Raw genomic sequence first — 26,525 nt, forward strand, 5'->3', positions numbered from 1 at the left:
CTTCAGTGACTTTCTGCTTAGTCAGCCTAATGTTACGTGCTGTCCTGTGGAATATTCTTCTAGCAGATCACCCCACTCCCCGACAAACCCAGGATGCTAAGGGCAGAATTGTTATTCCATTGCACGTTTTAATTGTTATTGGATCTGACTACCTAGAGCACAGTACACATCATCTGAGAGTAGTCACGTAAAGATGTGAGAATATTGCTCATGAGAAACTTACGTACTTCTAGTTCGGTGCCTCCATCTCTTACGCCATTTAGGCCTCTTTGTTTGCTGTAATTGTCCATTTTTTCATTCTTCTGATTCTTCATACTGTAGTTAAGTTAAATTAGAAGTTTCAGCAAATAAAATGTAAAACAGTGTGCTAAGTCCTCATTAAAAAAAAAAACAAACCTTTAAGCATATGCTTATTTTAAGCATTTGAGTAAAACTGCATGTGAGTAAAGTATGCCTGCAATGTTTGCAAGGCTAAAGTAAGTACCTAAATTCACAAGTTACAATATATTCATTGACAAGACAGTTTAACAATATATGACCTTGTTCTGAAGTTCTCAGTAAGTGTCCTCTTTTTTGCTCGGACACTAGGGACTTCTGCTGGGAAGATGTACTTCTGACAGTGTTGGCTGTCACCAATCAGCTCCTGATTTTCCATGTGCCTTAGCATGATTTCCAGAAAGATCTGCTCCATACCTTGCCAGGTAGTTCCCTGGGTCTTCCTTGTTTCCCTTTTTAAAAATAGGGGTTATGTTTCCCTTTTCCAATCAGTGGGAACTTCACCACACTGTCACAACTTCTCAAATATGATGGACAGTGGCTTGGCAGCTTCGTCTGCCAGTTCCCTCAGGACCTGCGGATGCATCTCATTGGGTCTGATGGACTTGTGCACCTTCAGGTTCCTCAGATGGTCTCGAACTGCTGCTTTTCTACAGTGGGCAGTTCTTCATTCTCCCAGTCTCTGCCCTTGCCTTCTGCCATTTGGGTGATGTGGCTAAGAGCACTTGCCAGTGAAGACTGAGGCAAAAAAGTCGTTGAGTACCTCAGCCTTCTCTATGTTCCTGGGTAACCAGTTCCCCCCTTTCTTTACAGAAAGGGCCCACATTTTCCCTAGTCTTCCTTTTATTACCTATGTACCTATAGAAGCTTTTCTTGTCGCCCCTGACATCCCTGGCAGGGATTTAATTCTGTCAGGGCTTTGGCTTTCCTTACTTGATCCCTGGCTGCTCAGACAATCTCTCTGTTATCCCTCCCAGGTGACCTGTTCTTGCTTCCACCCTCTATAGGCTTCCTTTTTGTGTTTAAGTTTGTCTAGGAGCTCCTTGTTCATCCATGCAGGCCTCCTGGCAGTTTTACCTGATTTCCTCTTTGTTGGGATGCAGCATTCCTGAGGTTGGAGGAGGCGATCCGTGATTATTAACCGTGATTATGATTATCCGTGATTATTATTTCTTGGGCCCCTCTTCCATTCAGGGCTTTATCCTATGGTACTCTGCCAAGCAGATCCCTAAGAAGGCCAAAGTTTAGATTCCTTAAGTCCAAGGTAGGGAGCTTGCTGTGTGTCCACCTCGCTACCCTAAGGATCTTGAACTCTACCATTTCCTGGTCACTGCAGCCAAGGCTGCCCTTGAGCTCCACATTCCCCACCAGCCCCTCCTTGTTGGTCCAGTATCTCCTTGTTGGCTCCTCTATCACTTGCAGGAGAAAGTTATTACCCACACATTCCAGGAACCTCCTGGATTGCTTATGCCTTACTGTGTTGTCCCTCCAACAGACATCTGAGTGGTTGAAGTCCCCCATGAGGACCAGGGCTTGTGACCATGCGGCTGTTCCTATCTGTCTATAGAGGGCCTCACCCACTCGGTCTTCCTGGCCAGGTGGTCTTTAGCAGATGCCACTAAAATGTTGTCTGTCCCTGGCCTCCCTTTAGTCCTAATTCATAAGGTCAGCTCCTCATCCATGCCCTGGCAGAACTCTATGCACTCCAGCTCATCATGGACATACAGGGCAACACCCTTGCCTTGTCTCCCCTGCCTGTCCTTCCTAAAGAGCCTGTATCCCTCCATTCCAGCGCTTGTCTCTGTGATGCCAGTAAGATCATAGCCCTGCAGGTGTGCACACCTCTCTAATTCCTCTTGTTTAGTCCCCATGCTACGTGCCTTTGCGTAGAGGCATTTAAGTTGGGCCCCTGGTGGAGCTGATTTGCTGGCTGGAGAACTAAGATGCCAAGACATTTCTTAAGGCCACCTATGATGTATGAGGCTGATCTGAAAACTGACTCTGGATTTCCTTAATCTCCGTATGTTCTTTTTCAGGACAACACCATTCAATTTATTTTGCTTTGTGCTTCATAGAACTAAAGGAAATACATGTCATTTGTACTATAATGAAATGTATTGTGGAAAAATTCCATTACAAAGTCATGTAGGGGTTCCTGCTGCATAGGATGAGGTGGTGTCACATGCTGGTGATACCTGGACTGAGGAAAGTATCATCTGTTCCCAAAACTTGTGATCTCAAGTCTTGTTTTTCAAGAAATACTGTATCCTGGGGAAAAAGCGCTTTGTTCAGTTTCTTAGTTGTAACATTTCAGCACGGCGTGGAGTAGGTGCAGCTGCCTGCTGTCAGGTAGGGCTGCTTTTAAGCTAGGTTGCTTTTTTTCTCACCTGCCCTAAGCTGAAGGGAGCGTCTTGCATCTCTCTCCCAAACCATATGCTTCATGAAGAAAAGTTACTGCCCACTTGGGTTAGCAATGTCTGTACATGACTTTGACCCAAGTGAATCTGAGTTAGATCCTTATTGTCACTGAAGAAGTATGAAAGTATTTTACAGATTTCCTGGAAGAACTGATGTTGGAGTGAACAGGGTTGGACACTGAATGATTTGACTGAGAGAAAGCGAGAGCCAGGTAGTTGTGTGCAAGTCATTGCAAAAAGGGTTGGTGACATCTGTAAATAGGGTTGGTGACAGGATTGACCCTGTTTATTCCCATAATTTAGGATTATTTAAATGCATAACATTAGGCACATGCTTTGACTAAAGATTTCTTTATTAGTTTTTTTGATCTGGAATGATTTTGGTACAACACATTTTTAAGTGTTGAGAGCGGTATAGCAGAGTGGGAAGCCAAACAACCACAGCGTGGTGTACAGAACTGCAATTAAAATTCCAGCAAAATAAGCTCTTTTACACCACCCCCCACTCTCCCACCCCTTTCTTTTTGTTCTTTGGCAGAGTGTAGCAGAGAGGACTGTTACTGTCAGTGGGCTTTACCAGTCCTCTGAAAATATCCTTGCTGCTGATACTACTTTGCATACATTCAGTTGTTTCTGGCCATCTTCTACTTTGATTTTTTTCTCGTTTAAAGCTAGGCTTTTTAAGCTGCTCTTTGTAATCTGCAGTTGATATTGTTTGTTCTTTAACCACAGGTAGCAAGCGTTGTGTCTGTTGCTTCTATTCAGCCACCATCTGTTAGCTTCTTTCTACCTATGACAGATTTTTCATGTGCTTTGCAAGAAGTTTAATGCTGCCAGACTTTTTTCTTAGGTGGTCCTTCAATGCCCATCAATAGCTGTGATGAAAATCGAGGGCTATGTGAGGAAAAAGTCATAAATAAATAAACATATGATATGTATGCCTGTGAATTAGCCGCCTGCATTCATGATTTTGTTTTGTAATTAAGCGAAACCTAAGCTTTCTGGCAGGAAATGGAGGATGATTCATACGAATACCCGTGAATTCACAATTGCTGGTATTGGACTTCAGTTCACTTAACTCGTTTGTCTATATGCTTTTCCGTTCTCAACAGGTGCTTCATTTCACTATTTTATCTGATCCCACTCTTTTGTATTTTCTTTTTCCATAGAGGAAAAGCAGCAAGGCTTCCAAGTTGTTTTGTTGCCTTCTTGCACTGTATGACTCATAAAGTTAAAAAAGCACCCTGAAATTTGGGAGATTACTACTTAAGTAAGCATAGAAAAATAACTTCTTTCAACTGTCCTACAGTAAAAGTAGTCATCAGCAAAACATGAGATGGCCCTGGGATGACAATAGCACTGTGAGCAGGCTGTGAGGTGGACCTTCTGGAAAATGTTTTTTGTCTGTATGTCACTGAGCAAATGGAAAGGTCCAGTTTGTTGTAGTGCTGTGAAATCAGCATATTTTAGCCATGCAAGACAAGGATTTCCCAAAAGTAAAAGGTAGAGCCTAGTCCCTTTGAACTTGGAGTCTTAATCTTGTTGGTATTAAACTGAGCAGACAGGAGCCTATTTTGGGGGCTTATAGGTACTGAAAATTACTGAGCAGTGCCATATCTGCACATATTTTATATATATTCAATTTACTGAAATTAGGTTCCCCAATGAAATCCTGCTTGCAAAATACTTGGATTAATTCTGATTTTTGAAAGTAATTTTTGAAGGGCCTTTTTTTTTCCTCAAATACTCCAAAGCATAGTTTTTCATTGCTTTCCTTTTCTAGAAAGTCAAAGATTTTCTTTTGCTCATTGATATGTTTGTATTTGCAAAACATCCATTACTGCAGTGTCTAAAGCCAGTTGCGATGTTTGAGGATGTTCTTCAGTTGTACTGGAAACAAACATGTCTTTTTTGTCTTCATTCAGTTTTCCCATTTTGCATCACTAGCCTGATAAAGTTGCGACACTTTGCATCTCTGATGTAACCTTAATCTGGGGCAGTTCAGTTCCATGGGCTTTCTTGACAGAAGTCTGCACGGCACAGATACTGAGAAGTTGGCTCATTTGTCTTCTTTTGCAATTAAGTTCTTCCTTAAGGAACTTTCCAAACACTGGGTAATAAAAACCACTGTGATATATAGAGAGCTCTTTGAAACTTTATTGATTGAAAGCTGTCCTTCGAACAGAATATGCCCACAGCCCGTGGGCATGTCTATGCTGTGCCTAAAACAAACGTAGAGGACAAGCTCATAAGAGTTTCTGAAATACAAGCAAAGCTTATCTTTGACTTTATCTCACAGAACAGGCATAGAAGGGTTTCCTAATTGATGCTATTTTCTTCTCTGCAGTGTTTAAATAAGATTATCTGTAATTAATGCTTGCTTTTACCATGGGACCCTTCTGGTAGCAGAGTTTGCTTCAGGTGATGCTGTGAGGAGACAGGCGGCCTCAGCTCCCTCTTGGCAGGCTGCTGCCGAGGCCTGGGGAGGCCGAGAGTCCTACCGCGCAACAAGGAGCTCCGCGGCCGCTGTGGCTGATGCTCGGAGCTGCCCCGTGACTTTGGGATTCAGGGTGCAACCTGCATAGGACCTGCTGGTCCCCAGGCACCCCTCCCTTCTCTCACTCCCTCTGGGCTCTTTCCAGCTGCTGCCACAACCACAGTGCTCAGGCAGACTCATTCTCTCCCATTGCTCCCACCCTCCCTTCTGTGGGCCCCAAGAAAGCTCCATGCCGACAGCAGGTTTGAGGTCTCTGTGCTTGTGTAAGCTCTGCAGTCAAGCCTGGAAGATACAGCTGCATCCCAGCTAACTGCATAGGTAGACTCTTGGCTGTGACTGTTCTGTCTCAACCTGGTTTATGTTTGGCACCTTCAGCTATCCTGTTGTATCTCAAGGCAAGCTGCATATGGCTGCGTTCGAGTGCGTGTGCACGCACGCATAGACTTCTTAATGCTGGGGCTGCAGGTAAAACTGCACTGTGGCCACTAGTAACGTCTCTTGGAGCCATATATTTTCTCTTAAGCACATATCACTCTTTCCAATGTAATTTTAAATGTTGACAATTCACCTATGCCGAGTTGTTCTCCCCTAGACTTTTCTCCTTGTATTTACAAAACTGTTAGGTGTGCTGACGAGGCTTCTCAGCTCATCTGTGTCTTTAACAGCCCTGCCTCTGCCAGCGCTCAGGAAGCTGAGGTTTGGCTTGGGCAGAGAGGCAGCGAGGAGAGCTGCAGCCCCGCTCCTGCCTGGTGGCTGCACAGGGCTGGCAGCCAGGCTGAGCAAGCTTCCACCTCATCAGCAGCGTGATGCTTGGCCCTTCGGTCTCCATTTCTTCTCTTATAAATACACTTAAGCTGTAAGTGGACTATTAATTTCAGGTGGTACTGGCTGATACTGCCCGTTTGTTTTTTTAAAGAGGCTGTGCTTAGCAGTAAGTTAGAATAAATTGGCAGGGTTCATCTGCCTCTGAGGTTTTGCTATTGTTATTTCAAGCCACATTTTAAAAGCAAAGGGCAGCAAACCTAAGGCTTATCCTAGCAATCTGTCCATGGTGCATCCTAAGTCCGGTCACTTATTGCAGGTTGTAGCCACTGGGTCTCAGCACTGGAGCAAATTTAAGGGGATTCCGTGGAATATCTGAACACATGTGGCGCACCCCAGGCAACATGTTGCATAAGGGGGTTGTGCAATCCCAAGCTGCCTAAAGTCTGTCCTAATTTGTATACCTTGCCTTTGTATTCTACCTTCCTTTCCACAGCTGTGGATAAGAATCTGTACTTACTTTTGAACAAATGAGAAAATAAGACTTGACGTGTTGTAAAAGGCAGTGCCTTCTTTTTTGTACAGTCTGTGCCATCTGAAATCAGTGACTGCAAGTAATCCTTCCAGGCAGTGTAACCTTTGGTAGGTGCACTCTGTGCTCCAGATGGCCCTCGAGTGAGCATCAGACCTGCCTCTTCGAGGTGAGCATGAGCAGATGCACTCTGTACATATTCAGAATATTTGGGCTAGCAGAAGTAAACTATGAATAAGGAATGGAAGTCCAGGAGCCATTTATTGTCTTGCTGCTGTTTGCTACTGATAATCAGTGCTCACAGAGTCCCTGCTAGTACCAAGAGCACTTGCTTCTGGACTACAGGTACTCCTGGGAGTTAAATGGTTTGACTGATACCATTTGCTACTTGGCTTGAGAGAGAAGAAATTAAAGCCACAGATGTGGTGAGAGGTGTGTGAAATGTTTGCAGGTGAAGAGGAAATGATTCTAAATGTTTTAGCTTTCATATTCACCAAAAAATAATGAATGAACATGAACCCTTTTCACAGTTTCTGTTTGAGAAGTAATCCTTTCAAAGTTTAAATGAAACTGCTTGAGAAAAAAAATACGAAAAAGGTTCTTTATTTGAAACTTTAATGTGAACATTCATCAACTAAATGTATGTTTTAAATTTTATATTAATGTAGATTCACTGGTGGTGAATCAGACAAAACAGAAGTGAATAATTTCACTCAAACATCATAGACCTTAAAGGCTCTGCTAAATTCCAGTGAATCATAGAATCATAGAATAGTTAGAGTTGGAAGGGACCTTCAACGGTCATCTAGTCCAACCCCCCTGCAAGAAGCAGGGACATCCCTGACTAGATCAGGTTGCTCAGAGCCTCATCCAGCCTGGCCTTGAACGATTCCAGGGATGGGGCCTCCACCACCTCTCTGGGCAACCTGTTCCAGTGCTCTACAACTCTCATTGTAAAAAATTTTTTTCTAATATCTAATCTAAACCTACCTCCTTCTAATTTAAACCCATTACCCCTTGTTCTATCACAACAGGCCCTACTGAACAGCTTCTCCCCATCTTTTCTGTAGGCCCCCTTGAGGTATTGGAAGACCGCTATCAGGTCTCCCCGGAGCCTCCTCTTCTCCAGGCTGAACAGCCCCAACTCTCTCAGCCTGTCCTCATAGGAGAGGTGCTCCAGCCCTCTGATCATCTTTGTGGCCCTCCTCTGGACCCTTTCCAACTGGTCCATGTCGTTCTTGTGTTGGGGACTCCAGAACTGGACGCAGTACTCCAGGTGGGGTCTCACCAGGGCAGAGTAGAGGGGCAGAATCACCTCCCTCGACCTGCTGGCCACGCTTCTCTTGATGCAGCCCAGGATGCGGTTGGCCTTCTGGGCCGCAAGGGCGCATTGCCCACTCATGTTGAACCTCTCGTCTACCAACACTCCCAGGTCTTTCTCCTCAGGGCTGCTCTCGATCCATTCCCTGCCCAGCCTGTATTTGTGCCTGGGATTGCCATGACCCAGGTGCAGGACCTTGCACTTGGCCTGGTTGAACTTCATGAGGTTGGCACGGGCCTACCTCTCCAGCCTGTCCAGGTCCCTCTGGATGGCATCCCTCCCTTCCAGCGAGTCGACGGCACCACACAGTGAAGTAATTCCTCTTATAGTTCCAGTCACAAATGATCCATTGTTGGTGCTTTCTGTGCAAAACACCGCTTTTAGGCCATGTTCATGTACATTTACATTACTTCATAGTGTAAATGTCATGATTCCCTAGGGTATCTCTTCCCCTATGATTTTCTGCCTAATTCAATGTTAATAGCTTTAAATACATTATAAAAATCTTATAGTGGTAGGTGTTAGATTGTAGTCCATTTGTGGCAGGATGTCCCAGGCAAAGTCTTTTGTACCAGTTTGCAAGGATCAAACAAATTGTTTTCCATTTCAGCATCTTTATGCAGAGCGCTTGTTGAATTGGGCATTCTCCTGATTTCAGGGGAATTAGGAGGTGTAACTCAGAGTGTGTTTGGCTCCTGTCACTTCAGGCAGTCAGCACCATTAATTGATAATCTTGGGAAGTTATTTATTCTGGTCTTTCGGACACAGTGGCATTACTCACAGTCATGCAGTGAAATACTTTACTTTTAGATTTTTAAACCACTGACTCCGGTTGCTATCTTTTTTAGAATTTAGAAATTACTGTGCTGAGTATTTACGAATTTCACAGAACATTTTGTTCTCTGATTTAAATCCTGCATACCAAGCGCCTGCCTAGGGCAAAGACGAAAAAAAAGTTAGCTTTGATACTCCAGAACTGGTTGAATAAGTCCTGTGCAGCTGGCCTGCGTGAAATGTGCCCTGTGACAGCAAGCCGCAGAGAGGATTCAGAAGGTTAGGAAGAGCTCTGTGCCTGTCAGATGCTGGGAGTGTTTTATTGCTTTTGCTGTGAAGGACAGTAACATATAGGTATCCATACTGCTCACTATTACGTGTGCAAAGTGGTACTTGCCATGTGGTTCCCTCAGGCATATATGTGGACAAAACTGGTGCATGAATGTGCAATATTGCCTTCTTTGTATATTTGCACGTGCTTTGATGTTTTCCAACTTTTGAACTGTGGTTAAGGCCTCAAAGGGAATCTGTGAGTCTGTAGCAGCTCAGAATATGTTTCTAGCACTGGATGTTCCTGTGTGGTTTTGTGAATGCCTCTTCATTGGTGAGGAAATGCTGGTGTCCAGCCTGCACTGCACTGTTTGTCAAGGGAAATTCTCAGAGACTTATTTACTTGGGCAAGCCAACACAGTACAATTTACACTTCTGTGTACTTGTGGATGAGATGCCAGTAACTGTTATGGATTGGAGACTATTTTTTCTGCCTGTGCTGTTCTCACCACCAGCTCTGCTCCTTCACCTGTCTCCACTTTGCTTCTTTTTGTAATATAACCCAGCTGAGACATGGTCCCAAGGGAAAAGTGACTTAAACAAATCTAAATCTTGGAAAGTCATGAATTAAAAGATGTACAGTTCAGGAAAATAAATTTTAGAATACAGTTTATGAAGGCTGTGACCAGTTCATGTGAGCAGCTTGTAGCAAGGTCATATTTTCCTCTAAGAGTGCATTGATAGGAATTTGGAAAGCCTACTTTTACTTTTGTTGTGTGAGCAGAGTGCGTTTGGCAGTGCTCTGTGGTGCTGCCGTTGTGAATCCAGCTCCATTCTCAGGTTCTCTAGAAATAGGCACAAGAGTAACTGCAAGACTGGATTTACAGAACTGACCTTTGGAAATCAGAATGACAGGATTCAGAAAAAAAAAAACATGAAAGCTTTCATTAAAACACACATTTATCAGTAATACACTAAGAAGGGCTTAAAAAGACATAATATGCATTGGATCATAAACCAACTTCTAGCAAAATTAGGTAAGAAGAACATTTTCATTTGAGCCAATTTGGCCAATAGGTGTGTCTGACAGTTTTTTTGCACTCTCCACATGTCATTTGTTAGTGGCCATACACTGAAATAATGCACCGGGCTGTGCAGACCACTGACCTGAGTAAGTGCATGGCAGTTCTTGTGATGTCTGTGCTGAAAGACTTCTCTTAAGTGACCTTGATGGGATTTTATTTGATTTGTTCCAGAATGGGATCATTCTTGTTCCTGTTGATGCATGCTCATGATTTGGGCTCCAGGACTCAAGCAGGACTGAGGGACACATCTTGTCAGGCACAGTAAAATTGTGTAACCTATGTAGAGGATGATGCTGAAGTCTGATATACGTAGCTTGTGACTTTCAGCTGTTTGGTCTGAAGCAAGGGACAGGAAGGTTTCTCTTCTTTTTTAAAGAAAGATCAGTGCAGGGGAAAGAGAGGAGGTGAAAAATCCTTAGGAAAAGCAAAAAGAGAAGAGAAGCAGCACTGAGAGTGGGCCAAATCTTTTACTGGTATATATGAGCATTACTCATATAACTTCAAGGGAGTACATGTTATAACTGAGCATGTACCAGCTGAGGACTTGGCCCATAATGTCCTTTATAAAGCTCTGATTCCTCCCCAAATAGTTTTTCCCTCCCTCTTCAAAGAGGCACCTGTTGTTGGTGGACTTGGTGATGATACCGGATTAGTGCACATGCGGTCAGCCTGCTTGGCCTCGGCCCTTTGGACCCAAAATGAACTCCAGCTGCTGTTACCCAGAGCAGGTGCTTCATCCAGCCCTAGCAGCTGTTTGAATGTACACTGTCATGGCCAAGAGGAGGGGGCAGGTCCCCTGAAGAACCCAGAGGAAGAGCTGATCAGGAGGAAGGAAAAAGGAGTGTGCCACAGAGGCCTGATTTTTATAGCCAGCATTTAGCAGACAAAAGTTGTTGTAGCATTTTCTTGCAGAGATGGGAAATAATGGCTGTCTCTCTGCATGGACTGAGCCTGCACAGCACCATGATGGATGATGGTTCCCAAAATGAGGCTGAGGGACCACTAAAGACTCGCAGGGCCATGACAAATGATTGATCTCTAAACTGCCAAACCTGTATTGTCAGTTGAAGATATGATACAGGTACACAGCGACGTGTGAGAAATTTTGAGGGCTGGTAGTGTTTCACAGTTGTTCAGTATTTAGAGTCATTGCTTTAAAGCTCCAGTGAACGGTCCGGCAAAAGTGAGATTTAAGTGCAGCACAGTGTACAGGCTAATAAATCCGCTACGTATGATAACCTGGGCTTCACACTCACTTGCCAAACCCAGCGGCAAGGGAAGAACACAAAAGCAGAGGTAATCTGGGGTTACGAAGCAGCTACAGGGGACAGTGTCAGGGAAATGGAGGGTGAGGAGACAATGTGGGGACATAGAGAGATGCGGATGGTTAGGAGGCAGCAGGCAGAGTTTGAGGAGGGTGCTCAGATAGCCCATGTCAGCAGCAACCCAGGGTTTGAGTGAAGGGGATAGGTCAAGGATGCAGTGTTCTTGGGGTAAGGGAATCACGGCCTTCAGAGGGAAGAAGGCAGCTTAGATAAGGGCACTCCAGTCCTGCAGCAGGAGGTACTCTGGGAGTGCCTTGCAGAGCAGGGAGTCTTACAGTATGAGCTGTTCAAAGTTGTTCCCGTTGCTACCCTCACAACCAGCCCTTTCCAAGTCCCTGCCAGCATGCCTTCAACTTGTTCCCCTTGGACTGTTCTCACTGACCTGGGAGAGGTCTCTCTGCAGTCCTGCGCTCTCTGATTACTCACATGCTGCCAGCAACAGCCCTCCTGGCCTCCTTTTCCACGAGCATGCACTCTTTCTGCTGTGCCTGTGTATGTCACTGTCAGCATTAACACTGAATTTAATGTGACTCCTTAGGTCCCTGTCCTCTTGCCTATGTTCACTAAAGTTAGCAGAGTCCTTCCCGTTTCTCTGATAACCTGCATGTCCACTGTGTATCCCTACTCTGTGCGTTATTTTGGTCATATCTCCTCAGCCAGGCTTCTCATTCTGTGTATCTTTGCTAATTGCTCAACCAAGTTTCCACTGAACCTCCTAAGGAGGGGTAGATGCTAGGCAAGGACATTTCCCTGTGTAACTATAAAATGATAATTCAGGCCATATTTCATTACAGCGTGGCCTAAGAGCAGGAGCAAAACATGAATATTGGAGGCCTCTCCTTGTCAGGAAATGAGATTTCCGCAGGTGCTCGGTTGCAAATACTCCGCATGCTTCTAAGGCTTGGGACATGACATTGCTAAATCCTGATTCAGGATGCAAGAATGTCTCATGGCCCCTGCCATGTAAACTGGTGTCTGGCCATGTTTGGAAATCAGCCGTCAATTATGACAGTAGACGAGTATGGGTGAAACGAGCAGCTTGGCTTCAGCACTAAGCAAGAGTTGTTAACCACTGTAAATACAGATGTCCAATTCCTATTCTGAATAACAGGTATTATGACCTTTTCTGTAGCAAGTGGTAAGAAGCTGGATCATCTTTCTTCACCTCCTCTCTGCCTTCCCACCATTTGAACGTGTGACAATGCATTTCATCCCTTCACAGGATTAGGTAAGATTGGTAACCATATTTCTTGTATGGAATTACACCAAAATACTCTAGACAGCCAAGTATATTGATTTAAGATCATCTGTATTAGGGACAGGGAAAGTGTTTCCATTTTGGTTTATCCATTTCTTGGATTGGTCAGGTTGTTCAGCCGACTTCAGTTGTTTGTTCTTTTGGATGAAAAACTACTCCTGATGGTACAGGCCTGTACAATTCCTGTCCCAGTGTAGGTTTTCCATAAAACGTTCCTCCTGTTTGTATTGCTTCTACATGAAAATTAAGGAATTAGAGAAATAGCATCAGAAACTTTACATGAATGAAATTCTCAAGGCTGTGAAGGAAATAGATGCGTTAAAAATAGGAGGTTTCTGTGCTCATTCTGTGTTCACATCCCTTGGACATCTCGCTGTTATACATGGAAAGAAACATCACACATGACTATTACAAGTGTGTAATGTACATCTGTGTGAGGGCAAGACATCCTCTGATGTGCTCCAGGTTACTGTTCCTGTGGTTTTGCCACTTTCAATAAATTACAGTTCACGCATGCTGCTGTAAGTTTATCAGCAGTAGCTCCCCACTGTCTCCTTATCTGCCCGGTGGCATGGCTGGGGGATACAGACACCCATTGCTGCTTCACTGGCGAGAAGTGGTGGGTGCTGCCCTGCCTTCTTCCTCTGTGCTTCTCTTCCACAGCTTCCTTGCGCTGTGGTATGACTCAGGAAAAATGGAAGTGCACCTTTCTACTCCTTTTAGAGTAGTTAATTTTTTTTTTAAAAAACAAACCAAGTGCCTTTTTCAGAGTGGCCTGAGATCTGTATTTTAAGTGTGGCTGCACATTTAATCTTGTTTTCCAGAGACTTTTAACCATCTACATGTGGTTAAGAATTTTTTGAAGTGCCTGTCTCTTGCTGATTTGAATGTAATTAGATACCAAGGAGCATTGTGGATTTAAGAAATTCCCAAAAGGTGTGTGGCAGTGTCCACAGTGCTGTCTCGTGAGGAACAATAGAGTGAAGCACTTCAGGCATAGTAAGTCATAACTGCTGAATTAAGACTAAGGAAATAAAAAGCTTTTTAGCAGGCCTCCATATTTTGGGAATTTGGAGAATAGAGAGTTTTACTTTGCATGAGGCCCATGTTATGCTGTGCAGGAATTCCCAATTCAGTCAAAAATACTGGAAGTGCCCTTTTACCATACAGCCAACAATTAGCGTGCTGCCAGTAGGAAAAACAATCATTAAGTGGTGAGTGAAAGTAGCGTCAGAAACAGACCTTGACAGAGTGGTAACATACAGTTAGACCGAGCGACATTCTTCACACCTGCTGTGGTGCATAACAGTAGCTGGCTGCCTTAACTCGTGGCACTACAAGCAGAGCATTGTGCTGTGACACAGCCTGGACAGCGATTGAATTACACACCGATTAGGTCTTCGGCTTCTCTCTGTCAGTGTGGACAATGAAGAATCAGCAAAGTGGACAGGAGGGCTTTAGCAGGCCTTGCGCTCTCAAACGGAGGAGGATTAGTTTGTAAATGGTAAATTGTGTTGGGGCCAAGAGTCGTAAAACCGAGCTCTTGCCCTTCTGCTGCCTCAAAGGCACAGGCTTTGCAGAAAACCCCTTTTCCCCCCTACTTCTACCGACTGCTGAGATCAGTGGAGGGGTGGACGTGTGGAATCTGCCTTTCCTTTTCTCTGCCAAAGAAGAAAGAAGACACTGGTATGTTTGTTCAAATTTCACCCCTTGCTATCTCTTACTGTCTTTTCTTAGAAAGGGCATGGGATTAAATTAATTAGTCTTCTGCCATTTCCACAGGGATGTGGGTCTGCCTCTCACTGAGGTGCTGCTGGCTGGTTCACTGCCAGGTAGAGGGTGTCTCTAAGACCTGATTTAATCTGAAGCGTACACTTTCTCAGGGGGTCTGCAATAGGGCTGAAGAATTGCAGATGTTGCATCCTTTCCCTCCTGTCATCTGCCTCCACACGACTGCAGGGCCTGTGCTAAAGCTCACTCACCCTGAAACGCTCCTTGTGATGGAGGTTTGCACCGAGCTGGTGCAGAGCAGACTTTGCATTTGGTGGCAGTATCCTTTGTTGCTGTGTTGTTCACGGAGAAGATGGGTTTATCCACTGGGAACAGCTGCTCTACACTGCACTGGGACCAGCTGCTCTACAGACAGGAACCAAAAGTGGCAGATCTTCTATATTCTCTTTCAATTTTCAATTGAAGATCTACATCACATGAACTTCTTGGTTTGTTTGGTTTTTTTTTTTTTTTTTTGAGAGGTAAAGCTTTTTTTTTTTTAATTAAAAAAAAACAAACATGTTGAACCCAAGCTGGAGAAACAACTGCATTGTGTGGCTGATACAGTGCATGGGAGTACAAGGCATTCCCATTCTATCTGGTCCTGCATGTATTTAATGTGATAGCTGGTAGGCATGAGTATAGACCCAGAGACTGGCAGGACTAGTTTGCCATGCAAACATTTATCTGATGGCCCCATCCTATTTTCTAGAACCAAAGATTTCACTGTGGTGAAGTGGACAACTTAAAGCATTGTAGGAGATAGGGGAATGTAACTGCACTTAACCTGAGCTTGGATTAGGCAAATCTCATAACTTGAGTTTGCCAGTAAATAACAAAGTATATGATCAATGGAAATACGACCTTCTTAATCTCTAACTACAAAAAAAAGAAAAGGACAATCTTGAAAATACAGCACTCTCTCAAATAATCTTAAGGCATATTGACCCTGAGTCATCACAGTGAAATTCAACAGGGTTGTTCCTATTAGTGATCTAAGAATACAGATGTGGTTGAATACATGGAAAACTCATATCTTCTTCCAGTTATCTTTATTACTGTAATAAACAATACTAACTCTCTCTCCCCACAGATCTTATCTCATCTGTTTATGTGCTGGCATTTATTTTGTTTTGAGCTTGGAAGCAATGTGTACCTAGACACTGTAAGATTGTAAGAGGCTTTATGAGTATAAAATTTTAAAATAATTCTTTGTGCTCTGGTTACTAGTTTCAACAGAGAAAAGATATTTATATTTCATACTCCTGAAAGCAGTAGCAGGTTTGCTATAATACACCAGTACAGAGTAATTTGCTCATAAACTATCAGTTTCAGACAACTCCCAAATATCTTGCACCTATTTTGTCTAATAGGTGGCAAATCCTTAGTACCTCCCAAAAGCTGCTCACAGGTCTGTAGGGTATTAAGGCTTTGCTTTGGTTCATTTTTTTAAAGCTTGGTAAAAAATCATGACTGAGATAAAATTCCACTGTTGCTTAACATAGTAACTACTGATAACTGACAGTTAATTTTCAAAATTGGAAGAGAAGAGCTGTTCTAAGCTGTTCTAAGCCACTCTTGATTTTAACATTTGAATGAATGAACGATTTGAATGAATATTTCAAAGGTAAGTTTTAGAGAAAAAAAAAGAAAACCAGTCATTTACTAGTACTGATACAAGAATGATAGGGGTTAATACCACTGACATCATGTTGGAACTGTGTAGCATTTTGTTAATGGTTATTAATGCCCTGCTGCTGGGAGACAGACAGTGCCAGCTGCCAGTTAGTGTGGTGCCTCTCTGTGGGTGTGCACAGGCCGCTGCCTGCAAGGGAGGGCTTGAGTCTGCTCCCTGCCTAGTCACCCTTCCACTCAATCAGGAGGAGAGGAGATCCTGAGAGAAGATAGTTACCCATCTTGCTCCTGTCCCTGCTGACTTCAGAGCAGGTCTTGGAAGGTGAAGCAGGAGCAGCAAACATCTACAGAGCTGTGTCCAGAGGGCACTGAGGACTTGTGTTCAATTCAGATCTTCAGGACTAAACTCAAGATACACAGCCTTTGGAAGAAAATAGCAAGAAATTCAGACAAACGTGTGGAAATGATGTCAATAGGCCTGGGAAAGAAGCCTAGGTTTGTGTAAGAGAGCCTTAGAGCTTTGGACATCAATGGAAAGAAGTCAGAAATTGTATAGAGTGAAGGAAAAAAGCTCTTGAGAGGAAAGGGAAGGAACTTTGTAATGGCAGAATGATGATGGATATAGAGCAATTAATTAGCTTTGACTACATCCCATTCATTGACATCCAGATTTGTAGGTTTAGCTGCCTCACTTGGGGCTAGCTCTTACTTTGTGTAACACCTTTGAATTTCATCCACCATAAGTAATTGAAACAGATACAGAAAGGTGCAGTACATCAGTGTAGCATATCAAATTGAGAAGGCATTTTTAGCAGTCTGTGCTGAATGCAAGTACAAGCCAGCATTAGATTATTCCTTAAGTGTATTGTTGTTATGACAAATCTGAAAGGAGCTAAAAGCATTTTAGTAGATGAAAAAAGGAAACTGTTATTTCCTTTCCCACAGCCTGGACCCAAAATGGGATTGCTGGCCATGTTTACACAGGCTGCCCCTGTACCACACAAGCACCCTCTGGTGAGTGTGGGTGGAACACGTAGAGATCAGTTGTGAGTCCTGTGGCAGGAACTGGTGCACCAGGCCTCTGCAAATCATTCCGCTTCTAGATCTCTTTAAATGCTGCTGTAATGTAACCTGAATAATACACAGAGATTATTTAGCAAAGAAATGCCTGATGGCCCAAGGACATTTTGGTGATAACTGCCCTCTGATGTGCCACACAGACTGTTGTATTCTCTTTCATACTAAGAAAAAAAGTAGTTTATCACTACTTAAAAATGTTTTCAGAAGGGGAGGATGAGTGTTCGATTGCATGAACCTCAGGTTTGGGAGCACAATTTCATTTTAAAACCTGTTAATTTTGAATACCCATTAATTATTAGAAATAAATGGAAACATCCATGTAATATTGTACATGTACTCTCCAATTATGTAGCCTGATACTCAAACACAATGATTTGTATGGATGTTTCATTGTCTCTGACCACTTTTACAGACAGTGTTTCCCATACACAGTCGGTTGCTTTATCTTCAGTGCAACATCCTGAGCTCAGCTAGCAGGAGCAGCAGATCAAGGGGAGCGGTTATTCCTCTCTGCACAGCATTGTGAGAGATGGCATCTGAAGCATTGTGTCCAGTTTTGGTCTTCCCTGTACAAGAAAGACATTGTTATGCTGAGACGGTCCACCAAGATAAGGAGCTGGAGCCTGTGACACACCAGGAGAGAACTGGGCTTGTTCAGCATGGAGAGGTGCTCTCACTGTCCACAACTGCCTGCCAGTAGGGTACATAGGAGACAGCACCAGATTTGTCTTGGATGGGATGAGAGGCAAGAGGCCCAAGTTAGCACAAAGGAAATTCCAAGTAAATGCTAGAAAAAGTATTCCCAAAGAGCATGCTAGGCCTTGGAGCAGGGTCCCAGAGAGGAGGTGGCACCTCTGTCCTTGGAGATGCTCAGAATTGGACTGTACAAGCCTTGAGCATGGCTCTACTCTGATCATTAGACTTGACACTACTGGAGGTCCATGCCAGCCAGTATGTGTCTGTGGTTCTGTGGTAATAATTTGAAATTAAGAAGATAAATGGAGCTATTTGTAGAGGCTATTTTTTTTCTGTGTAATTCATAGTGCCATGAATTCCGTGTAAATGGAGAACTTTCTAATGGAGCTTGCTTTGTGAGCAGTTTATCTGGCACAGAATAGATAACGGGCGTGAAACAACAATTGCAAAGCTGATAATGCACCTACATGTAGTTCACAGTCCTTTCATGTTTTTAAAGCCTATTTCAGCTACAAGCATCTTCCATAGTGACTTTTCAGTGCCATCATAAATGCAGTTAAACTTTTTGTCTGGTTTTAAGGGTTTTCTTTAATGGTACCTAATTATAATAGTTCATGTTCTTTCCAGCAGCTCAGACTTCTCCTATAATTATTGCAAGATTTTGCAAAGAAAAAGTTGTGTAACTCCAGATGTGACTGTGTTGAAGAACTTCAGAATGAAAGTAACATTGGAATTCTGTATTTCTTCAAGAAAGTAGACTCTTACTCATTAACCTCTGATTTTTTATTACTATTTTACTCTGTTGGTAAATAATATTTAAAATACTTCAATTGCAGAGACTCAAGCCTGACTTTTCATTTGCATTTCAAATCTCTGCAAATCAAAAGCAGGATGAATCTAGGGAAGCCTCCACTCATCCCAGAATAATCACCATATCACACTTCGGTGCAGGGTAGCCCCCACAACCCGATATATTTCCTGGTTTTGCTTCTCGACATTTTTCTTTTTTAGAGGAAGAGGAGAATTTGGCTTTAACAGCTAATCTCTTGTTCCCAGTAGAACATTTTGGGGTCATCACCAAACTTGTGTTTTGCACACTTTTTCTTAGTCATTCAGATCACAGATAGAACTGACACAAAAACTACCAAGGTCAAAGGGCACAAGTAGCAAAACTGGGGGATCACTACCTGTGAGCTTATTGCTTCAAAAAAAAGGAGCAACTTTACATAAATTCATATTTTCTGTACAGATTGAAAAAAAAAAACACAACACCTCAAAGCCAAGAGGCTGTGTTTTTGGCTTTTCCATTGTCTATGGTCATTGTACAAAGACAGCAGAAATAGTCACTTAATCCAGTCCTGTCCCATAGTAGGGGATGTTACTTACAATTAACCCAGGTACAGGTGACTCCTTTTATTCTCCTCTCCCAAATGTCTTACAGATTAAGTTCACCTAAACCTTCTCCACCTGGAAACCAGTCGGAGGGAGTCCCCAGGCTTGATGTTTCATATCTCAAGCAGTTCTAATTCTGGGACTATAATTGTAAAGAAGAATGGGTGGATCAGGGAAGAGAAATTTGGTTGAGTGCTCTTTGCAAAGAGGTGAGACAGAGCTGCTCCATGAGTTGTGTTCTTCACAGTACCAGAGTGCTGCACCTGAGCACAGCCCCCGCGGAGCTGGCTGCAGGCGTGGGCTTTTGGGCAGAATTGCTGCACCCAAGGTAAAAGGCAGTGGGGGGGAAGGGAAAGGTACAGCAGCCAACTGGGAAGAGTGGTAGGAGAGGCTGAGGTCTGTAGAAGGTGCACTGGCTGAAGTGTGCTCCACTGATGAGGTTTTTTTTTCAGTAGTAATGAGCATCTAAAAGGTATTTTCATCTTAAAGTGATAAAAGAAGGCTAAAACAGTAGTATGGCTAGGGTGAGGGTATTTTGGGGGCTGTGAGTTTAGGATTTTTTTGTGTGTGTGAGGAAATATGGATACAGATTCTGATGCCTTCTTTCTGGGTCTTGCATTATAAGTCTGTTTAAAGTAGTTAACTTTCTTCAGATTTTGACTACTTTGGCATTTCCCTCTGTTGCCAGAGTGGGACCTGTGTGGAAGTTAATCATCTCTTAGTTATGTAAATCTGAACTGCCTGTCTGGAAACCTGGGTGAAATGGTTTAAGTTATGTGCTACAGGCTGGTTATCAGCATACGTAACTGCTATGTGCAGAATTATGCATCAGACTATCTCTAGCTGATTCTTTTGGGTTTTTTGAGCTGAATTCTGAGCCTGTTTACTGATCCTAAGGTGTATGTGTGAGGTTCTGCCTTTGTTGAAAGAGGACAGGACTTTTGAGTTGGTCAAGACAGCAAAAACTAGTGAAGACTTCATGATGTATTATATCACTTGTATGCTTACTGTAGAGATTAGTAACTCCCAGACTTGAAATCATGCATGCCAAGGTAGCCTCGTCGCTAGCTCTGCGAGAGCAGCAACATAAAGCTCAATTATTAAACAGACTTCTAGGAATAAAGTCATACCTTTCTCCTAAAAACTTCACTTAAACAACTCCAGGAGTCGTAGTGTGAGCAATGCTGAGAATAACTTGTTTTCCTGCTTTTCTTTCCCCCTTTCTTATAGAACTGCAAAGGACTTGCTCTCTTGTTCATTCAGTATAGACTTCTATGTGACAACAGATTCACAGAGTTGTGTTGCCAAATTGATAATATCAGAGGAAGGTATAACAGCATGGGGAAAAAATAAAGCCAAACACCTCTTAGTTGAAAGTGTAAACTGCAGATGAGAACCAACTGCAAAGCTATTCACACTATGAGGGAAATGAGAGGAACTTATTTCATCGAGAGCTGAAGATGTTAAAGAAACACCTTGCATCAAAAGGATCCAGCCGAACACTGGGCATGGAGCTTGGCTGCTGGGGAAGCAGGTGATGCTCCAAAGCTTGTTTTCTATAGGAGTGGTACAGTATAGAGTGAATGGGTTTATAAACATGAAAACTTCAGTCACCTGCCTATAAAGAACATCTCTTCAACTTGTATCCGTTTGAAATAAAGTGGATTAAAAGGGTGGGAGTTGAAGGACTTTCTTCAAGTAGTTAAATATCTGGAAACAGTCGAGTGAATCAGACTTGTCTTACCAAAAGAACGATGTAATAAGTCAAACTTGTAGGCTAGCATAAGCATCCATCTCTGAATCTGCACATATGCTGTCATCAAATTGCAGAACAGGGTTCATGGGAACAATGCAAGATTTCGGTTAGGAAGGCTTAAGGAGGAGGGCAAGTCCTTGTCTTCAGAGACTGTTGTTTTGGTTTTTTTTTAAAAAAAAAAAAAAATAGAGGGCTTAGTTTCCACTGCTACAACCCTGTGTTGATGGGCAGTGCTTCAGCCTGATCTATGAACTTAAAACACATTTGATCTGGATGATGGTGCTTACTGCCAGGTCCTGCCCCTCCACCTGAATAACTATAACATGCTCATTTATCAGGGGAGAGCATTCCTCTCTGACACCATCCCAAATGCCCTACTGAGCTGAAGCCTGTGTTAGCTATCAATGGCTCTTACATAAACATGTCATACTTTAAAGTGGGGTTGCACAAAAAGCACAAACAATACACTGGCATAGAGGGGCCACACAAAGTCAAGAGCTGTTAAGTGGGGGGAAGAGGAGGACGGATATGTCTCTACCAGATACTTGTGGAAAGAAAATAGCTAAGCTGAGGTTACATTCCTTTCAAAGTGAAATAGGCAAGTGTGGAAATAGTCATCTTATTCGTGGCAAAACTTTGAAGTTAGGAGGCACCAGCAAAACAATGGTGCAGGAAACTTCGACTTCTGTTGTATTCACTTCAGCCTGGTCAGTGACTCTGCCCCATGCCTCATGTGTCACTGTTTCTTCTTTAATAAGTTCTTTGCTTGATCTTTGTGCAAGATTAATTGTTTTTCTTATCTTAAAATGCTGTAGTTAAGAAGCGTGAAGGATTTCTTTACAGGACCACTTGAAACCCTCTGTCGTGTGCCATGAGGTTGAGTATCTAGATCTTGAAGTAGTCCATGTATCTGATTAGGTAATGAGGAAAAAAAAAGCTGGTTTGCATTTGGTCCACTATAGAAAGCTGAGTAAGAACTATGGCTGGGTCCTGTATGTGCATTTAAAACTACTTACTTAGTCTTGCTTAGAGACACCTCATCCTCTGGTGCCAGCACTGTGGCTGGTAGTTCCCTTCTTCCTGATCTTAATCCTTGCAGAAGGTGATAACAATTTTAGGCATGGTGAGAGAAATGTTAAGGAGCATCTTAGGCACACCTATGCTACGGCACACAGCTGACTGACTTGCAAACCTCCTGTGTTTGTGTTAGTGGAGCCTTTCATCTGAATCAGTAAGGGAAGTGCTCCCAGCAACAGCAGCTGGAACACACACAGCCAAAAGTGGCACCAGACTGTAAACAGTGGCTCCAGCCATCCTTGTCAGATGGGTCACAAATCATGGGGGCTGACAGGTGCCTGTGCTGGTGTCCTGCATGCAGGGTGTGCCGTGGTGTGGAGTGGCAGGTAGGAAACCGGCGCAGTGGGTGGCCAGCTTGTGCCTTCAGTACAAATAACTGGGATTCTCTGCTCAGGAACAGCCTGCTGCACAACTTGGTGCAGAAATGCAAACTTTGCTTTTCTTTAAAGTGGACTAACTGCTTCTGACTTCTGGGTGAGTTGGCAGTACCATGTTGCTGCACTGCAAGCTGGGGATTTATTCCGCATCTCGGAGCTGCTCAGGCAGGTCCAGCAGCCTAGGTCAGACTAGCATTTCTGTATAAACCATAAACTCTTATCTTGCTGGTGCCACCAGTGCTTCTCACCAATGTAAGTGTCTTTAAACTTCTGCCACTACCAAACTGGTATTAGTAGCTTGTAATTGGTAAGAAACTTGCTGTTACAGAATGTAGAACTGGTTTTAAAGTCGTTATAACCTTAAGGTGAAGTTAAGGCAAGTGCTTTTTGTGGAACAGCTGAGCCTGCAGCTCCCTAGTTGCTCATACTGGGGTCCTGCCTTCAGCACTTGGGTTTCTTTCCCAAGGAGAGAAGCATACAAGAGGGAGGCATAGGTAGGTTTCATCCCAGAAGGGCTTCAGGGTGTTTGGGCATGGACTTCTGTTAGGGATATCTAATCTGTCATGGGGAGTAAATTTTATTTTTCTAAATGTAGCTGAAGGAATTGATGAGTATTACTCTGCTGTGGGAGCCTGAACTGTAGTTAATATCTGCGACTGTGATGATCTTCCAAAAATGCATGTGGGAGACATGACACAATCTCTTTCCACTGCCTGCTTAGAAGTGGTTTTTACTGCCTTACCTTTTGCCTGTGTACGTTAATTTCCGTGCTGCTTTTCTCCCCTCACCACCTCCTTCTGTATATAATTTAAGGTCTGATCCAAAGCTACCAATCTGGAGTAAATTGCTGCTTTGATCCTAACACCTTGTTCACGTTAACTGGAAGCAACACTCACCTTGTGTAGGCAGCGTAGTGCCTTGTGGCAGGTCTGTGCTTTTACATCCCAGCCTTCAGCGAAGCAGGCGAGCTTTTGGTTGGAGCGAATAGCTTCTACGTAGCTTTCTTCAGAATCGCAAGGCGCAGGCTGAAACAGCGGCTCTGAACATGCGCTGCCCTCCGGAGAGGTTCCTTGATGCTGTGCAGCTGTTGTGAGAGCCGAGGAGGACATGGGCCTCCACAGGCAAGTGCCACATGTGCTTAGGCAGCTCTTGGCAATCAGCAGTCCTGCCTGAAGTCAGCTTCTGTTTAGGCTGGGTTTTTTTGTTGTGTTTTTTTTTTTATTTCTTTTTTTTTTTTTCCAGAGAGTCACTTGATAGGGTGTAATCCTGTAAGATGCTCAGCAAAGAAGCTGATACAGTAAAGTATTTTTGCAGATGCTTAATTTTCAGTGAATAAGTGGTCCTTTTATGTAGGTGGGAGCACTCGTGCTTAAAGTTAAGCATATGCTTAAGTGCTTTCTTGGATCAGCGCCAAAATGCTAATGTGCTGGGGCTTCCCTTGCTTTCTCAAGTAACAGGCTGTGTTTGGGACCTTCCTATGGACCCCTGGGCCTGCAGGATTACCGAAATACACCCACAACTGACAACTATTAGATACGTATGTTCCATTTTTGAACTTCATGAGTTTTTGCTGTATTATGACTCTTACACTTTGTTGTTGATGAGGCCTGTGGCAGACTTGAAGAAAAATATATTTGCTGACTTCAAATTAGTTTTATTTAATAGAGTATTTTTATTTTTCCATTTGAGAGACCAGAAAAGCTTCCTGTGGTATCTTCTGCTCTGACCCTAGTACCGTACCTTTAATCTCTTCGTGCTGCACTTCTGGAAGAAAAGCCTGACAGGCACCACCAAGATGTTAATGAAATTCAAACTCCTGGGCATCTCTTGTGTGATGTTGCACTTACAGATAAAGTGATAATATTCTGCTTTGACAACGCTGGTAGTGAGGCTAAAGGACACATGTTGGATGTGACAGTGGTGTGCACCTGTCTTGGGCAGGGGGCACTAGGTCTTCCCCTGTGGCAGCCTCCTCGGTGGCTGTGCTGATCACCACGAGTGACTGACCCTTGCTGCGCTTGCCTGACAGCCTGAGGAACGTAGCAGGGTGTTACGAGTCTAAATACACAGCTGCTTCTCAAATTATAATGCAAAGATTCAGAGGTCAGTGCAGTAAAAACAGATAAAATGATCCTTTCTGCCATCCCCATGCCACATCAAAATGGTAAATTGTTTGTTTTATAGTGCCTGTCAAACTCTTCGCCTCTACTATTGCAAACACATTAATTTTTCAGATCAGTTGTAGTGCTTTAAAAATAAAGGGCTTTTTCTAAATATCGTGTTAGAGATTTCTTTCTATCTACTGTTGTTCTTTGCTGCTGGAAAATATAACATTTTAGACTTCAAAGTGTTTGCTCTGTGGCCAGCCTGGAATGAGGTGGCCAAGCTTCAAGGCTGGGCAGCAGGGTGATGGTGTGGGGCTGGCAGTGCTGCAGGACTTGTCTGCTCCAGCCGTGCTCTGTGTGGGCACGGCAGCCCTTGGGCTTTCCCTTGGACACCTGAGACTCGAAGCCAAGCTGTGGGCAGATGGCTGTACACATGACGAGCCATCTAGGTTAATAATCTCGGCATTGACGGTGTCAGCCATTCTGTGCATAGCTACTGCTTCTGTTTCTATTTGGCAAATAGGGCAGATCTTTATTCTGTGTGCAGCATCCATTCACTTTTCTCAGAGCTGAATGTTTTTGTTTCCAGTCGCACCTTCTATTAGTCCTTTTGCCATCAGCAATGGTTTTCAAAGGAGCTCTGTAAGTGTTGCTTTCCTCTATTCCCAAACTGTGGACTGCAGGTCTCAGATTACTTTCTCTGGAGTGGATGGTCCTAAGGAAACTGAGTGATGCTGTGGATTTGAGGTGGTGCTCTGTGTCAGCGCTCAGAATACTTCTGAATCCCTTGATCTTAAGGGTTTGTCTGAGGTGGACCTGTTGAAGCATGTGAATTTTGGGGCAGTCCTCTGCCAAGCTGGTGCCTGGACCCTGTGGTGTTACTCATGTAAGGGGTCAGCACTCAACAGGAACTTAGACTTTCTGTAGGTCCCACTTGGCCCTCAGAGGAGGTTGAGGGGGTCATACTTCTGAAACTGTCATCCCCCATCACCACAGGGCAGATGGGAATAACTGGAGGCCATGCAAGTGCCCAGAAGTGCTTTAGGCCCTGGAGCATTGAGCCCACCATAAAGCTGGTCATGAGCACATTTCAGTAGGTTAGATGGTGAGGATGGCTATTTCTTCCTTGCTGGTCTATGGGGAGAGTAGATAGAGTCAGAAAAACAGTTTGAAATCAGCTTGATGAACACCTACTTGTTTAGTCACTCCATATTTATTGGGAGGCTGAAGGGAAGAGCCTCTCTGGTGTCCTTTCCGCTCTGGATTTTTTATTGAATAAGTGATGTGGCTTATAAGAAACTTGCTGAACTGAGAGTGAGAACCAGGCTGGAAAAAAAGGTAAGAATTCAAACATGCAGGGTATGTGATGCTTTCTCCAGCTATGAGTTTTTTGAGTTCCATTTTATTGTGAGTTGTGTGTTAATTTTTTGTTAAATTCTTTGACCAAAGAGAAGAATGCATCTGACAAGTGCAGTAAAGCAACTGTTCCATGTTTATGGCAAGTACTATACTTCTATGCTGTTAATTAAAATTGCCTAGATTCTTATAAAACTGGGACAGTGCAGGATTACCTGCCTTGCTGGAACACAGTTGAAATGGATCATACCACAGAGTAGTACTCACCTCCTTACCAGATTTTAGAGGAAGTAATCTTGGAGTCATAGCGTAGGCATATGTCTCTGGAGCACAACTGGTTTAGATGCATTTTTGTACCCAGCAACAGTTGGAAGCCCCTGCAGAGAAATAATAGAAAAATGCCATTAAGTGAAATTTAATAGTTCGGTGTAAGAAGAATAATGGTTGCACTGCGTGTCAGGTAATGATACTTGCTAGGATACAGATAGCTTCAAAAATGCGTTTTGCTGTGGTACTGTAAATAAGCAGAGAAGGCGCTGCTAGCTGACTTCAGTAGTCAGTCCTCTTTGAAGAGGAAAAGTGTTGAGAAGTGTTCGTGAGGAAGCTTTTGTAGTATTGAGAAAATCCTAGCACTGAAGGCTGTGTGGTGAAGCTTCCTGCTGAAAACCAAAGGTGTGTGAATAACTGGTTATTTTTCTTCAGTTTCATGGCTGGACAAGCAAGGAAAAATTATTTGGGGCCAGACAAACTTTTTAGACAATAAA

At 43.4% G+C, this 26,525-nt stretch overlaps 1 long non-coding RNA gene across 2 annotated transcripts in view; it reads left to right on the forward strand.

Moving 5' to 3' along the window:
• Positions 1-26,525, forward strand: part of LOC147600591 (uncharacterized) — a 58,428-nt gene that overhangs the window by 11,494 nt on the left and 20,409 nt on the right. The window lies entirely within an intron of this gene.

Source organism: Chlamydotis macqueenii, chromosome 5 (assembly GCF_036417535.1).
Source record: "Chlamydotis macqueenii isolate bChlMac1 chromosome 5, bChlMac1.mat, whole genome shotgun sequence".
NCBI classification, from domain to species: domain Eukaryota; kingdom Metazoa; phylum Chordata; class Aves; order Otidiformes; family Otididae; genus Chlamydotis; species Chlamydotis macqueenii.